Below are 17,924 nucleotides of genomic sequence, written 5' to 3' on the forward strand. Positions count from 1 at the left end.
TTTATGCGTGTTATTGCCTCTGAAGATCTTCCAGTGGGACAGTGTGTGGAGGTGGAAGACAGTGATATTGATGATGCTGACCCTGTGTAGCCCTAGGCTAATGTGTGTTTGTGTCTTAGTTTTTAACGAAAAGATTTATTTTTTTTTAAAAAAAAAATTAAAAATAGAAAAAAACTTATAGAATAAGGATATAAAGACAGAAAATATTTTTGTACATCTATATGTTTGCATTTCAAGCTAAGTGTTATTACAAAAGAGTCAAAAGTTAAAACAATTTTAGAGTTTATAAAGTAAAAGTTACAGTAATCTAAGGTTAATTTATTATTGAAGAAATAAAGATATTTTTAATAGACTTAACTGTGGGCTAAGCTTACGGTGGCTGCATAATGTCTGCAGTAGCGTGCAGGGGTCCTAGGCCTTCACATTCACTCACAGCTCACTCACCGACTCACCCACAGCAACTTCCAGTCCTGCAAGCTCCATTCATGGTAAGTGCCCTACACAGGTGTATTGGTTTTTATCTTTTATACTGTCCTTTTATTGTACCTTTTCTATGTTTAGATATATTTAGATACACAAACACCACTGTGTTACAGTAGCCTAAAATGTTCAGTATAGCAACACACTGTCCAGTTTTGTAGCCCAGGAGCAGTAGGCTGTACCGTATCCCGTAGGTGTGCAGTAGGCTATAGTGCCAAGGTTTGTTCAAGTACACTCTACGATGTTCGCACAATGATGAAATTGCCTAATGAGGCACTTCTCAGAACATATCCCAGTTGTTAAGTGACGCATGACTGTATTTCTACTGTACCATGTTGGTTTGGCATTTAACGGCTGCCTGGGTGTTCTGCTCATTTTACTGATGGAGCAAAATTAGTGCAAATAAAACAGAGGGAAGTGGAGAAGGTCTCTTATGAATTAGTTGTGATTATTAGCTAAGCATTCTTTCAAAATAGCCCACTCCACCTCTCTATTTACTACTTATATCTATTCCATCAGTGATTAAGTCTTTAACAAAAATGAAAAAATCCAAGATGGATTATGATAAGGAAGAAAAATAAGAGCTTGCCTTGAAATACTTTTTAGTCACAAGACTACATCTGTCTATGATCATTTGAAATCTGATATTTCAGATACCTTTGTTCTTTTATATTAATACCCCAAATTGGCTATATTAAAAAATATAGGATATCAGCCGACAGATCAAGTGTTCTTGGCATTTGAAATTCAACATTCTCTCATTTTTTCATGGTTTTAAATTCACATGACTTCCATGCATGGACACATTTGTTCAATTGTATTCCATGGCTTGTAACTACTGATTATACCTCTTGAAATCAGTCTGCCAGGTGAGGCATGTTCATGCTTGATTTTGATACATGCTACATTAGTAAGTTTATTCATAGAAGTAATTGTGCCATTATTCAGGAATCAAAGTAAAACACAAAACATGGTTTTTGCCCCAAATTATGCTCTGTTTTAAGGAAATCTTTTCTTAAAATTGTGTTACTTAATTTTAGCTAATTCACATGGCCATTACTTTACCAAAGGACAAGAAAAATGGCAATATTTTAATTAGAACTTAGTGTCAAACTTTCCCAAGTTTTGTATTGAAGCCCCTTTTCTCGACAGCATTGCAGGGTCTCATATCGTCTCCCTGCTACTTCAAAAGGACTAAGCAAAGGGGAGTCATGTTGGACATTCATCATGGCAACTAAAATTAACGTACTAGAAACAGATATTTGTGCCATGACCCATAAACATATAAAAGGATTTCTATTTTGCTGGTGTGAATAAGAGAGGAAAGTTACAACTGGAAACTACTAAGTGTAAAGAATTAATACTTTCAAAAATGTTAAGGAAAGATCTTATCTAACAGGTTCATAATCAGACCCTCCTTTACACTCCACCTTCACACAAAATCACAAAGCCTGAGATGACTCAACCTTTCCTTTGAAGTCGTCAGAGGTTGGCATACTAGGAGTCATGAGATGTGACAGCTGCTGGCTCGACAGTCATAAAGGAGGTAGGAAGGTTAGCATAAAATTCCCAAAGCTCAGTACTATAGCCTTTTCAGAAGGTGGAAATAGCTTTTCACAGCTCAGTAACCCCTGATGGCATCGTTCTATGAGAGCAAGGTCAAGTTAAGGTACAAAGGAACATGAATTGTAGGCCGAGATCTTAAGGAAATCAAGCAATCTGGTTGGAAAAGCAAGAAGGGTATTTGGGAACAGCTAGGAACGCTGCAAGACAGAAGAGACAGCTACTCCATTGCTCAACTCAAAAGTGAATTCTTACTCACCAAAGCCTGTCCTCTAAATATTTGTTGTTTTGTAAGTTTGTAAATCTGTCCTCCTTTCTAGACCCAAAATCAGAATCTTATTTCGAGACCTCGTACTCTATATAGGATGATTGCAATAACTTGTTAAGTGGTTTTCTGCTCTCCCTCTCAGTTCCCTCAAATGCATTCACATACATGCCAGCGGGTTATTTCCGCACAAAAATAGGAACCTGCCCATCTCCTGCTTAAAATCCTCCCATGGCTCCACCCCATTTTCAGGACAGTTTATACTCCCTGTGTCTTATCTGCCCACTCCCCTCCTTCCCCACACCTCTCAGCCTACTTCCTTGCCACCCCTACATATAAACCCACAGGTACATTGATAAGGAAATAGAGTTACGCATTATTTTTAATATTCCTGGAACTTCACTCTGCTTAGAAATCCTTTGACTTTCTAGTGTATTTCAATTAGGAGGTCTCAGGAAATGTTTAATGATAACATTGTGTTAATAGAGTCATGATATTGGTGCATTTAAGTTCTGCTTTTTAGAAAAAAAATTCTTAATTTTTTTTAATGGAATATTTCCCACCCCTCTCTGCTATTGCCTACGGCAAGGACAATATCTTAAAGGCTGTCACCTTTAGCTTTTCTGCCTGAAATTTTCTGGCAACTGTATTCTGTAGGATTCTTCCCCAGCTGTGGAGGGTAATGGAAACATAAGTTTCTTTGCCTCAAATAAAGATGCAGAATAATGGCTACTATCCTGTGTGTTTACCAGAATCTAGTGAATTGAGATGATTTCTAAGAGCGAATGCAATAGAAAAATACAGAATTTACAATAAAAGTACCTGAGTACAAGACTCATTACTTTACATACTAACTTGTACCCGTGGGCAAGCCATTTAAATTCTACCAGGCTCAGGTTTGCCCAGGTATAAAACAAGAAATGATATCAGCTCTCCCTGTGCTACAAGGTTTTTTGGTAAGAACAAAACAGACAGACAGAACATGAAAAGTGCTTTTCTACCTTTAAAACACTGCGCAATGTGAGTTACAGGCATACCTTGGAGATAGTGCCTGTTTCGGTTTCAGACCGCCACAGTAAAGCGAATATCACAATAAAGCCAGTCACACAAATTTTGTGGTTTCTCAGTGCATATAAAAGCTTTATTTGTACTGTACTGCAGTCTGTTAAGGGTGCAACAGCATCATGTCTAAAACAACAATATACAGACCTTAATTTAAAACTACTTTATTGCTAAAAAATGCTAAGGATCACTTAAGCCTTGAGCGAGTCATAATCTTTTTGCTGGTGGAGGGTCTCGCCTCCCTGTTGGTGGCTGCTGAAGGCTGGGGTGGCTGTGGTCATTTCATAAAATAAGGCAGCAGTGAAGTTTGCTGCATTGATTGACTCTTCCTTTCACGAAAGATTTCTCTGTAGCATGCGATGCTGGTTGATAGCATTTTACCCACAGAACTTCTTTCAAAATTAGAATCAATCCTCTCATACTCCACTGCTGTTTTATCAACTAAGTTTATGTAATTTCCAAAATACTGTGTTGTCATCTACTCAAATTTCATCATGAGATTGTACCAATTCAGTCATATTTTCAGGCTCCCCTTTTAATTCTAGCTCTCTTGCTATTTCTAGCAAATCTATATTATTAGAGTAGCATGCAGATGCTTTTATTGGAATTTGAAATCTTTACTCCCAAAAAGAGAAGTAGAATTTTTTCCAAATTGTGTACTAAATATGCATTCCTGTCTAATAGTAGAATATCAAATCCCCTTCACAGAGATGCAACTTTTCCTTTTAGGAATTAAAACCAGTCACAATGTGCTCATCATTACACAAGTGATGATGTGATGCCAGAGAGCTTTTGGGGAAGAAAAAAAAAAACAGTGACATTAATGCTTATTTACTTTAGGAACTATTTACACTTGGGGTTAAAGAAATTCTGACATATTCTACTAAAAACACCTGCAACACATCTGTAATCTATATGAATTGATACAATTTTAAAAATAGAAAAATTGGTATTTTTTCCACTTTTCCAAGATTTCCCGTCAAGAACTAGTGGTGACTAAAATTAATATTTGTCCAGCAATACTAAGAATTTTATTAAATTAGAATTTACAATTCATGTTTAAAATGAATGTAATGCACATAAAATTTGAATAATAGAAAAGATTGGGGGGGGGGTCAAGTTGGTGGCCAAAGCGGCCACATCCCACTCTCAAGGAAAGGACCAAAGGCTGCGGTAGAGTTCAGGTGCGCTTCCCATGGAGGACTGCTCAGCCATAAAAGGGAATGAAATACTGTCATTCGCAGGAACTTGTACGGAACTGGAGACCATTATTCAAAGTAAAGTATCTTAGGAATGGAAAACCCAACACCACATGTTCTCACTAATAAGTGGGAGCGAAACGATGGGTACACATGGGCACAAAGAGATATAAAGGACATTGGAAACCATGAAGAGAAGGGGTTGTGGGGCGGTGAGGGATAAAAACTTACCTATTGGGTACAAGGAACACTATTCTGGTGACGGGCACACTAAAAGCCCTGACTTAAGCATTATACAAGGAATCCATGATTCATATAACAAAAACGTTTGTACTCCCCTTAACATTTTGAAATAAAAAAAAGTGAAATGATAATGATACTGGATTAATTTTTGACAGAGATGAAAGCTAATAAATGCATTGTATTTATATTATCCAAAGTATTTGAATGGCTAGGTCAAGGTTTCTCTTTCTAAATTTTGAATATAATATGTACTGTAAAGCCACATCATAGAATCTCTTTAAATTAGGCTTAAATTTCGCTACCTATGTCCAATCCTGTATTTGAAAGGCAGCTTTCCAACAGTGTCAACAGCTGTAGAGCAAGCTTCAACATATGTACAGCGTCAACATCTGCATCAACATCTGTAGAGTCAGCCTCACAGGAGGCTGTAGTTGTGGGCCCAGGACAAGATCAGGCATTCAGATGGCTGGTTTCTTTCGGGGCTGTGAGACAATAGCTTCCTTATATGTGTAGAAAATTACTACAAATTGTGGTTTTTGTAGGCAGCTATCACTCTGAAGTGATCTAAGAGGCATGAAAAGGCGTATACATTAGGTATCATTGTTTAGTAATTATTTGGATATTAAGAACAGTACTTATATGAAGGTTCAAACATAATGATAATGCATACATTTATGATAATGCAACTGTCGTGTTATATTGTTGCAGTAGCTATGTAGATGACCTGAGCTATCCCTGGGTTAGTTATGTTTTTAAAAATGTAATTTACACTAGCACTATATTAAATGAAAGCATACATTAATCAATTATCCTATACTCTGTGTTACTAAGTAGAATGTTTGTGCTCTAGTTACAGGCAACATAGCATCTCTGTAGTGCATATTAAAAACCCATCCAAGCAAAATTCGATTATAAGGCACAAGATAGTTACTTAATGATAATATATAAAGGCACATTTGGGGTAAAATATTCATATCTTTGTATTGTCAGCCTGGAATTACTACCACTAACCTGTACTCCACTTAAGGTGAGGACAGTCTCCCAAGTTAAATTTGAACAAAAAACTTAAAGCAACACATTATCCTATCATCATCCATTGCTATATTTATACAGACTAGCTGATTAGTTCATCAGTTTCCTACACACACACACACACACACACACACACACACACACGAGTCCTTATGAAGTGGGACAGTGGGAACAGGGAAAGAGATGCCTTAGAGGACAAACCCAGATGGGACATGGAAGAGATGCCTTAAAAAACCATAAAGACCAAAGAATTGCTAAGTGCATGGGATGTGGGGGCAAGGGGAACAAAGGCTTTTAGATAAGGATATTCTCATTACAGTAGCCAATGCAAGCCTGCATAATGAAACTAAAATAATTCTAGATTAAATTCTATTATGTTATGTAAATGGAGATTAAGGATAAGAAATTGGTCCCAAATATAAAAACAACTGAGCTAAAATTAAAGGAATGATTTTATTATAGATTTTCTGGCCCCCAAAGTATTATGAAACTATTAGTTTATATTAAATTATAGCCTTCAATCTAAATGACTTCAAAGAAGCAGCATATGTTTGGCTATTCAGTCATTCAAATGTTTATCACGCACTTACCATGTGTTAAACTTTACGTTCAATGTTACAGACCAAAGATGAGTAAGATTCAGCACTACTGTCCAATATTTCATTATTTAGTGGAAAGCATGAAGATGTCAAATATTTGATGAAGGAATGTATAATACACTAAGGGAATTCAGTTAAAATTTGGTTTCAAACTTGAATAAATGTTAAAAGCAAACTTGGTGTGAAATAGCCTTACCAATTGGGAGGGAGGAGAGTTAAAATATTATCCATTTATTCTCAACTTAAAGTAGGCAGATTGCAGTAAAACAGGATTCACGTGGGGTACCATCTGCAGTCAGCTGGGTGTTTGGGGTCAATGGCTGATCAGCAGAGAGTGGTGACAACCCCACCTTACTGTCCTCACCACTGCCTACTCCAGTGTCTAAGAGTATTTCTGTAACAGAATTTTACCTATGTTTGAAAAGTATTTTGCTTCTCAAACTTGAAAATTTTATTGTTAAATAAAAGTGATGGGGGAAAACGGAATATAAAGTGATGACGATTGCTACAATGAAGTCATGTAACAGTGCCTACGAGACAGAAGCATCATTATACTGCACCCATCTCATTAGTCAGCCTAATGTTTCCTTTTCAAGGCTTTAGAAATTTCTCCATTGAACTCTTTATGTTACTTTGAGAATTTCAGTAGTCACACAACAAATAAGTAGAGAGTGAACTCACAATTAATGCACATACGCCCTTTTCTTTTAACAAAAATTATACTCTTTCATTATCCTCCTTACAAATATCTCCTTGGGGAGTGTTTCTTTCTAATGTTCACAATGAAGGCACCTGGGTGGCACTCAACTATCTTAAATTTTTAATGAACCCATAACTAGTCTGGGCATCTCTCAAAACTTGCAGCCTCTGAATGCATGAATGGACTCTTCTTGCTACCAGATCTGGTCGTTTTGAAATCAGAGAATAAGGATACAAGCAAAAAAGCAAAGAACTACATGCTTGCAGAGCATGGAGAACTCCATGGCACACAAACGTATTCAGAGGTGGCACCTATTTCACCAAAGGAGAGAAAAAAAGAGGAAGAGATGGATGAGTGAAATGATTAGCTGTTATCATACTAGCAATGTCAGCACTACAAAACACAATCTTTAAAAATGTGTTAATATTTTTTTCTATATTTATCAACAAATAAATCCACAGCCAATAAAAATCAGGACTGAGGATTAAGACTAAATCCCCAGACCAGCATTAGCATCATCTCAAGGAGAAGCTGTACTACATTAGAGAGAACTGTGGCTGAGTAGGCTGGAAAGGACTCCTTCACAGACACATCTGGGTGAACACTATCAGCAACTCCTACAATGTTTCTCCTTTGTAGCTTTTAGCTAAATCTTAACTACATCATCATTTATGCATTAATTATAGGAAATTTGTCTCTCCTGCTAGAATGTAAGCTCCTTGAGGGAACAGACCTTTTCCGTCTGAATCCCAGTGGCCAAGTCTATTGTGCCTAAAATAAGCACATAATTCATATCTGTTGAAATGAATGAATAATTAAGTTTACCAAAATGAAAGTCAAACCTAAATGGAGATAATAATATGAATATGAAAGGAAAGAAACATGAAGTATAGAAAAAAAGTAATATACCATAAAGGTTCCTAATTATATGCTTTACTTGAAACATGTTATTTCATTTAGGAACCTCCTTTTCTAAGATCCCAGAAATGCCCTGTCCTCAAGTCACCACTGATATGGGTACAGAAAATACAGATATACCCACAAGGCAGTGTCAATTTTTGTCTGTTATTTTGTTTTGTTTTAATATAAGCACCACTTACCTTTTTACCCATGGCTAGACTCTTTCATTCCATGGTATTAGAAAATGCTTCAAGTGGAAATACCCTTGGTTGTAACATAATGACTAAAATTACATTAAGGTGTCAATATAAATAGTATCAAAGACCAGTTTTAATAACAGAGATGAGAACATCAAGATGCCCTTAAGATAAGAAAAAGGTAGTAGAAAGAGAAATCAAATATACATCTGAACTTCACTAAAATAGGTTTGGAGCTGCCACAGATGGGAATTTTATTTTTTGTTTAAATTTTATTCAGAAATGAGCACTTTGTGTGAGGCACTGGGCTTCACTATTGAATGAAACATGGTTTCTACCTCACAATGCTTCTAGACTGGACTGTAACGATGCAAATGGAGTGAGCACATCATGGACTTTCCAGCTTCCTAATCCCAGGAGCTCTAATGAGCCCTCCTCTGAGCTGAGGTAGAGGGATTCGAAACAGAGACAGAAGGAAATAGCAAAACTGGGGAACACAGGGATGCAATCCAATTCTGGTTCAAATTCCTTCACCTGTCCGTTATCAATGGAGACTTTGGGAGAGGTCACAGTATCATTCACATTCTTAAAATTCAGAAGGAACTGGACAAAGAAAAAAATAGTTACTATGGACTACATTGATTCTGAATCCAAATTATGATTCAACAAGGTAAATATCCCAGAAAGTTTCCAAGGATTCCAAGGGCATCCTAATAACTGAAGGTGTGGGGCCCTAGGCCATTCCATGACCTCACCGTCTCTCAGCAGTCACTGAATTAATGGGGAGCTAGGAAAAAAAGTTGTTTTTTCTCAATCATTGGAAACTGTAAACTAATAATGCATGGCTAGTTTTAAAATTAATTGGATATTTTATCAATTTTCCAAACTATATGCCTCACTTCTCTAATTCTTAATAGAACTGCATTTATTAGAAAAAATTAAATTGGCTTAGTAAAAATATTTTGTATATTTGTTTAGGAAATGTACAAAGAGATTAGAATCCGGATGCTGATAAATCATTTGTGAAAGCAGATAAAATTATGCCAATAAACAAATAACCTAGATGAAATGGATAAATCCCAAAAAAGATACAAACTCACTTAAGAAGATAGCTAAGAGTTATTATTAAAATCATCAGAATTATATATGACACCATCAAGCTAGAATTATTAAAATGCAGAAAGTGTGAACGTGTCTAGGATTGGGATCCCATTAAGTGACTGAACTGCTAGAAATCCTTTGCAATGCTTGCTGAACCATTATTTTTATTAAAATGTACATCGTAAGGACAGTTTAATGCACTCTGAGAACTCTCTCTGCAGGCATTGATAGTTTTCTGCTTTTCTAAAAGTATCCGGGACAGTCAGCCAAGGTATTTACCTTGATTGGAAAAAGAGAATCCAGATATATTTGAATCATCTGCCACCACCATATTGTGTAGTGCTGTTTTGTTTAATTTTATAAGTAGAAAAAAAAGGCCATGCGATTTTAACTGTTGACAGATTAAGTAATAAATTTTGCTTTGATGAATGAAGGAACATTCATAGTATGTGGTCATTATAAAATTATAAAGAATCAAATTTTTGACCTAAATCATTTACAATTACGTGCCCATCCTAAGTCCATTGTCAATCTATTAATTACATGCATTATTATTTTGGTCCCATGGTACTACCTAGTTAAAAAAATATACATATATTGCTCACACTACGTATTTTTGAAAGATACAGTTTTAGGAGCTAAATAGGTATATGCAAATAAGAAATATAGTATTATTGTCCCTCTCTGCTGTTTTATGTTTTAATAACTTCCATTTCTGATAGTTTAAAGCAATATACACATGCAAGTTATACACAAAGCTACCTCATAGATTCTAAAATCACTGGCCTTTCAAACATTTTTCCTGGTTGTTTTTAGAAATAAACATATGGATGCTGATGAAATGGAAAATTATTCTTCTGGAGACACATTACAAAAGAACTGTAAGATCAATGAAAAGTATAAACTGCATCATATGGGGTTGGATTTACTGTGCATATTGCAGAAAAGTCCTTGCTGTTACTAATGTCTGTCTCGTGCTTAGCTCCCAGAGCCAAAATTTCATCAGGAGAGACTGGAACTGCTATCTAGAGGCATTTCACAATTTGAACCAAAAGGTTTACAGTTTTGCATTCCAGCTAATTCTGTTGCTTCTAATTCCAGCTGGACTTAAACTCTTATCTTTGGATGCCAGGCCTACAGATAGGGCCTATCACCATAGCCCCAATTCCCAGAGAATACTCAACTCCGTGACCCAAGTGAGATTAAATCCTCCCCAATAGCCTAAATAAATGGTCCATAACTTGTTCCTGTCACTCCCGCTAATGCCTTTGTACTGCGAAAGAGACTAGCAAAGGTGTACATATCTTCAATTATTAGCTGTACTTCCTCTTTCTTGCTTCTATTAGTAATTCTAGCATCGTGCTCCTTGTGGAGAACAGGAAATCCAAAGGCAGCAGTTCCTGAACTTTCTTCTCAAGTATTTATGAATCAATTTGCAGGTAGCTGTGTATTACTGGTAATATATGGATAGCCATTTCTTTTCTCTTTAACACCTTTCTAGTAAGGTTCCTCCACCTTGCCCTACGTACCTCTCTCTCTTCTAAGAAAGACACTGTAGTTACAATGGCACAGATAAAATCATATAATTTAGCCTGTTAACATAGATCAAATGGATTTCACCTGAAAACAGGTATACCTGAATGTAAAAGGACCTAGTTGTCAGTCCATGGGGCTAGCTGTGTTCTCCTTCACTCCTCTAAACATTTATAACCAAAACTGAAGAGCACATGATTATATAATGACAAATGTCTCTTGAGAAACACCTCAGAAATTTGTTTTAAATGCCTCAGAACTCCTAATGATTTGATCATGTATCCATGTTCCTCTCTGGGCAATGGTTTCCCTGAAAGCAGAGATGATGCCATGATCTTTTGTTTCTCCTGCACCTTTCCTAGTGCTGGGTCCATGTGGGCTCTCAGTAGACATTTAGTGAGTAAGTGAAAGGATAGATAAATGAAGGATACATTAAATGAACCAGTAACACTATCTACTGGGCTTGGTGAAGAATAGGTCAGAAGTCAAGTGACCTTGGAAATCCAGGGTAGGGTCAAAGCTAGGACCAGGTGAGAGCCAGGCAAGTGCCAGGCAATGGTTCCAAACGTGGGAACAAGGCAGCACGTCAAGACTTGAGGAAAATGCAGACATTGGAAAGGTAGGGCAAGGGCTTGAAGTCAAGAACTAGTCAGCTGCCCAGTGCTTATGTGGGAGTTGGGGATGCAGGAAGAATCTCAGATAAGTAGTTAGAAATGAAGGGGCAATGAAAAGACATTCAAAGATACCTAGGAGCTGAGAAAAACAAGGCCTACGATACTGATGTATCATACATTCTTTCAGATAATAGTTATTTTTACAGGTATTCTATCTCCTCTACTTGACCTGTAGCTATTGGAGGAGCAAAGGCCATGGCATACGCATCTTTTTTTTTTTTTGAGACAGAGTCTCACTCTGTTGCTCAGGCTAGAGTGAGTGCCGTGGCATCAGCCTAGCTCACAGCAACCTCAAACTCCTGAGCTCAAGCGATCCTCCTGTCTCAGCCTCCCGAGTAGCTGGGACTACAGGCATGCGCCACCATGCCCGGCTAATTTTTTCTATATATATTTTTTTAGCTGTCCATATAATTTCTTTCTATTTTTAGTAGAGATGGGGTCTCGCTCTTGCTCAGGCTGGTCTCGAACTCCTGAGCTCAAACTATCCGCCCACCTCAGCCTCCCAGAGTGCTAGGATTACAGGCGTGAGCCACCGCGCCCGGCCAGGCATACACATCTTTCATGAACTTCTTATGGTGTCCAGCCTGGCAGTTTACTCAAAGTAAATACTATCGATCATTTATTGAATGGGTCGTTATTTGCTATTCTATCTGGGAATATTCTAATGTGTCCTGGTAGGCCAGAAGCCCATCCAAGGGGTAACCGTCCTTGGATCTACAAATAGATGAGCTACTACTTGCTACAGTAGGATGAGTATAGAGACAGAAGGTGTCACGGTAACACCCAGAGAAAAGCTAACTGATCAATAATGGAAATAATGGACCTGCTTTTTTCAGGGTAGGGGGGTACAGTCATGTACCACGTAACAACGTTCTGTCAATGGACTGCATGTACGATGCTGGTCCCATAAGATTACAATGGGGCATATGTAGAAACCTGATATATGTCACTTGATATTGGCATTGCAGATCAAGTAGGGGAAATAAGTGATATTCAGTGATGGTGCTGGGACATTTGGTTTTCCATATAACAAAATATACACAAATAAAAATATATATATACCATGCAGGTTTGTGTAAGTATACTCCATGATGTTTGCACAATGGCAAAGCCTAACAACACATTTCTCAAAACATACCCCAGTAGTTAAGCAAAACATGACCGCACTTGTTTAATGAATGAGGGAAGTGGCCTGGATTTATTTATTTTACTTGCTTCTGAAGAGTTCTTGAGTTTTAATTAAAACAAAAGAGAAACCCCCACAATCCTGGCAGTGGAAGTGCATCTACATCTAGGGTGTGGCTTAGAGGGTTGAATTTTGGCTGGTGATCTCTTGAAGAGAGATCTCTTGAAGAGAAAGGCAGGGTTGGTGGTGCCCCGGGGAGAAGGTTATCTGGAAGACCAGTGGTCCGTGAGAACCTTGAATTTCAAGGCAAGTTTCCCGATGTTCTTCGGTGTGGCTTCCCTCCCTGTGACATCGTCAACAGCTCGTGGGGAGCAGATGAGTGACTCCTCTCTGCCCCACCCTTCGGGGTGCTGCTATCATCCTGACAAAGCTGAACAAACAAACACGCCTCCCTGACACGGGTGTGACTGTGATATAGATACTGGTTAACGCACAACTCAGCATCTCAAAAAGGTGCCTACTGAGGCAGGAAGATCACTAGACTCTGGAAACCCAACTCTTAGTTCTCCTAGTGACGGATTTAGCTTAGGTATGGTGTGGGGGTGAGCAGCTAACTGCTCCGGGCCTCAGTTTATTCACCACCGTAACTTACATCAGAGAAGCTTGAAGGACACTCAAGATTTGTCTTTTGGATTCTATCCTATAAAAAGAACATAGGACTTGAGTTCAGAATATTCTATTATAAAATGAATTTTTTCCATTTATAGGGAGAACCATGGGTACAACAGTCCAGTCATGTTCTTTTTCCTAAGATTTTTCTAACATAATTCACAGGCTGGGCTAAGAGGTGAATTGTTAGAAAAATCTAAGGAAATAAGCACAAACTATAGCCACTTCAGGAGTCCTTGGGACAAGTTAGGGCAAAGCCTATCTGCTTCAGAGAACGCACTCAGAGATGAGCTAAAACCAAATGCCCAGAGAATGCTGGAGATAGGGAAGGTAAGAGAATTCTATCTGCTCACCACAAAGGAGGTCTCAATAGGTGTTAGGTGAACCTGCTTTTAGGCACAATTTAAATCTGTAAACACACACGCACACGCACAATTCAGTAGTTATACATGCAGTAGCTATATAACAAGGAGCCAATCCTCATTAAAATTTGGTAAAGATATAGTCTCTGAATACAGTTATGCACCATATAATGATGTTTCTTTCAACAAAAGACCACAATGCATACAACACTTGTCCAATAAGATTAGGATGGGGCTGAAAGATTCCTATTGGCTGGTGACGTAGCCACCTTAACACTGTAGTGCAATGCGTTGCTCATATGTTTGTGGTGATGCTGCTGTGGACAAACCTGAGGCACCGCCAGCTGTATGAGAGTATAGCATGTACGATAACGTACAGTGTATAATACTTGATAATGATAAAATGACCATGCTACTGGTGTGTGTATTTACTATAGTTTTGAAGTTATTTTAGAGTGTATACCTTCTACAAATACATATATATATATATACACACATATATATGTGTGTGTGTGTGTGTGTGTGTGTGTATATGTAAAATCAACTGTGAAGCAGCCTCGGGCAGGTCCCTTAGGAGGTATTGCAGAAGGAGGCATTGTGATCACAGGAGATGACAGTTCTGTGCATGTTAGTGCCTCTGAAGACCTTCCAGTCGGACCGGATGTGGAGGTGGCAAACAGGGATATTGATGATCCTCACCTATGTAGACCTAGGTAATGTGTATGTTTGTGTCTTAGTTTTTAACAAAAAAAGTTTAAAATTTTTTAAAAATTAAAAAATTTAAAAAAAGAAAAAATCTTACAGAATATATAAAGAAAGAAAATATTTCTATACAGTTGTACAACATGTTTGTGTTTCAAGCTAAATACTATTACAGAAGAGACAAAAAGCTAAACAAATACAAAAGTTTATAAAGTTAAAAAGCTAAGGTCAATTTAGTATTAAAGAAAGAAAATTATTTTCTATAAATTTAACGTACCCTAAGTGTACGGTGTTTGTAAAGTCTACAGTAGTGACACTAACGTCAGGCTTTCACATTCACTCACCTCACGCGGTGACTCACCCAGAACAACTTCCAGTCCTGCAAGCTCCAGTCACGGTAAGTGCTGCACACAGGTGCACCCTTTTTATCTTTCATACCATACTTGCACTGCAACTTTTCCATGTTTAGATACACAAATACTCACACTGCCAACAGTATTCAGTACAGTCACATGCTGTGTAGGCTCGTAGCCTCTCGTCTCCAGGCTGTTTCACTTCTTTGCTTCAAAGTTTCAGTGGTTCCACCTTGTGTGGTCATCGCCATATTTTCTTGACTAAGCGCACTTATTACTCAAAATTGTGAGCACATCCCTATAACATATCTTATTTTTTCCTTCATAAATTTTATATGCATTACTCTACTGAGAGATTAAGTACCTTATAAAATACACACTACTTAGAATTTTAAGGGTAGATTCAAAGGAGAGGATTATAATATTGGGATGTGGTTTCTTGTTTTTTACCATTGAGTAGGAAATGGAACTAGAAGAATCTGACAAGGAAAAGTCTACTTAGATTATTATACTAAGGTAGTACGTAATACTACCCCATGCCTGCCATCCCAGCCAATTCTCTCACCATCTTCTGCCTCAAACTTCCTGCTTCATCAACCTTTGTTTGTAGTTTGCTGTGTTAACCATTCAGCCTCTCAGGTCATGTCTGCGCTCAAACTGAGTGCCCTACTTAGAAAATCCTTCCCTCCTACATATGGCTCCTACTTTTTCATTTCTAAATCATTCCTACTTATCCTGTAAAAGTCAGATGAGGAGTAGGTGAAAGACATTTATTCCTTGTACTTGTGAGAGTTAAGGGTTAACTCATCCAATACTGATTCCCCAGTAGGATGGCCTGAAAAGCTCAGGGGAGGAGTGAGGTTCCCAGTCAGGAACTGGAGTAGCAAGTGAAGACGGTGGGAGATGGCTGCTGAGTGAGCCACACACTCCACACTGTCTACTGTCATGCCTAATACACAAAATCTGGAGTCTGTTACCCTTGACATTTTGAAACACATGTAAGACATAAATGTTTTAATGTACTATATTTTTAATAAGCTTACGGGGTTTGGGAGGAGGTATTGGATAACAGCACATATACATACTTTGTTTTTTTTAAAAAGTAAAACTAATTGATGACAACACACATTTTTCCATGCCACTTTCAAGTTTAGTATCATTGAAATTTGAGTCTGCACTTCCTTTCAATTCACCCCAAAGATTCCACCGAATCACCTCTGGCCATCTACAACCATGCATTAGAGTTGTGAGCTTTTTTTTGAAGACCCATTTCTAGTGATGTCAATATGTTTACGGCATTTCAGATTATTCTAAGGTATATAAAAAAATACAGAATTATCTTTTATATGACTTGTTTTGTTAAACTTCTAACTTCTTTGTAACTTAATTAAATTTCATACTGAAACAAGTTAAACTGTTTTTATTGAAATGCAGTTTTTGACAGAAGCTCTGGAGAAATGGTTCTTCGGGACCTAGGAATGTGTGGCACCAACAACTTCAAGCATTTTTAATTTTACAAATTCACTTCTAATGTTTTTAATTGTAAAATTATAATTCCTGGCATAAAACATGCAACAGGATATTTTATTGAAATGTTTAATTGAAGTATAACACTTGTATATATTTTTCTAATAACCTCAAACTTACCCTTGAAGTATAGTAAAAACTTTTTAATTAACAAATAAAATTATATATATTTACCATGTACAACATATTGTTTTGAAATATGTACACATTGTAGAATGACAAAACAGAGCTAATTAACATATACATTGCCTCATGTACTTATCGTTTTTATGTGGTAAGAACACTTAAAAGCTATTCTTAGTGATTTTCAAAAATATAAGACATTGTTGTTAACTGTAGTCACCATGTTGTACATGGATCTTTTGAACTTATTCCTCCTCACTGAAATTTTTGGACCAACATCTCCCCAACACCCCCTATCCTCAGCCCCTAGTAACCACCATTCTACTCTCTACTTCTGTAAGCTCAGCTTTTTCAGATTTCCCATGTAAGTGAGATCACACATCATTTGTTTTTACGTGCCTGGCTTACTTCATTTAACATAATATCCTCCAGGTTCTCCCATGTTGTTAGAAAGGACAGGATTTCCCTCTCTTTTAAGGCTTTCATCAGTCCATGGACACTTAGGTTGCTCCCTGTCTTGGCTACTGGGCATAGTGCTGCCATGAACATGAGAGAATGGATACCTCTTCCATACACTGATCTCTTTTCCTTTGGATATATACCCAGATGTGAGATTGCTGGATAATATTCTATTTTCAATTTTTTGAGGAATCTCATAGTATTTGCCATAACAGCTATACAAATTTATATGCCTGCCAATAGCTTACAAGGGTTGCCTTTTTTCCATACCCTTTACACTTGTTACCTTTCATCTTTTTGATAATAGCCATTCCAATAAGTATGAGGTGATAATTCATTGTGATTTCAATTGGCATTTCTCTGATGATTTGTGATTTGAGATACTTTTCATACATGTGTTGGCCATTTGTCTATCTTCTGAGAAATGCCTATTTAGATCTTTTATCCATTTTTTAATTGGGTTATTTGTTTTCTTACTATTGAGCTGCTGGAGTTCCTTATATATTTTGGATATTAACCCTTTATCAAATGTATGGTTTGCAAACATTTTCTCCCATTCTATAGCTTATTGTTTCACTCTGTTGATTGTTTCCTTGGCCCTGCAGAAGCTTTTTACTTTGATGCAAGCCCATTTGTCTAGTTTCACTTTTGTTGCCTGTGCTTTGGGGTCATATCCAAAAAATTATTGCCCAGACCAATGTCATAGATCTTTCCTCCAATGTTCTCTTCTAGTAGTGTTACAGTTTCAGTTCTTACATTTAAGGTTTTCATTCATTTTGAGTTATTTTTGAATATGGTGTGAAATAGGGTTTAATTTAATTTTTCTGCATGTGGATATTCAGCTGTTCCAACACCATTTACAGAACACACTATCCTTTCCCCAGTGTGTGTTCTTGGCATCTTTGTCAAAAATCAATTGACCGTAAATGCATGGATTTATTTCTGAGGTTTCTATTCTGTTCCATTGGTCTATGTGTCTGTTTTTATGCTAATACCAAGCTGTTTTGATCACTATAACTGTACAGTATATTTTGAAGTCAGGTAGTGTGATGCCT

The 17,924-nt window shown here is 37.3% G+C and overlaps 1 protein-coding gene across 1 annotated transcript in view; it reads right to left on the bottom strand.

Moving 5' to 3' along the window:
* PRKN (parkin RBR E3 ubiquitin protein ligase) overlaps nucleotides 1-17,924 on the bottom strand; it is a 1,165,698-nt gene that overhangs the window by 595,798 nt on the left and 551,976 nt on the right. The gene's annotated exons all lie outside the window — the stretch shown is intronic.

This window comes from Eulemur rufifrons, chromosome 15 (assembly GCF_041146395.1).
Source record: "Eulemur rufifrons isolate Redbay chromosome 15, OSU_ERuf_1, whole genome shotgun sequence".
Taxonomy (NCBI): domain Eukaryota; kingdom Metazoa; phylum Chordata; class Mammalia; order Primates; family Lemuridae; genus Eulemur; species Eulemur rufifrons.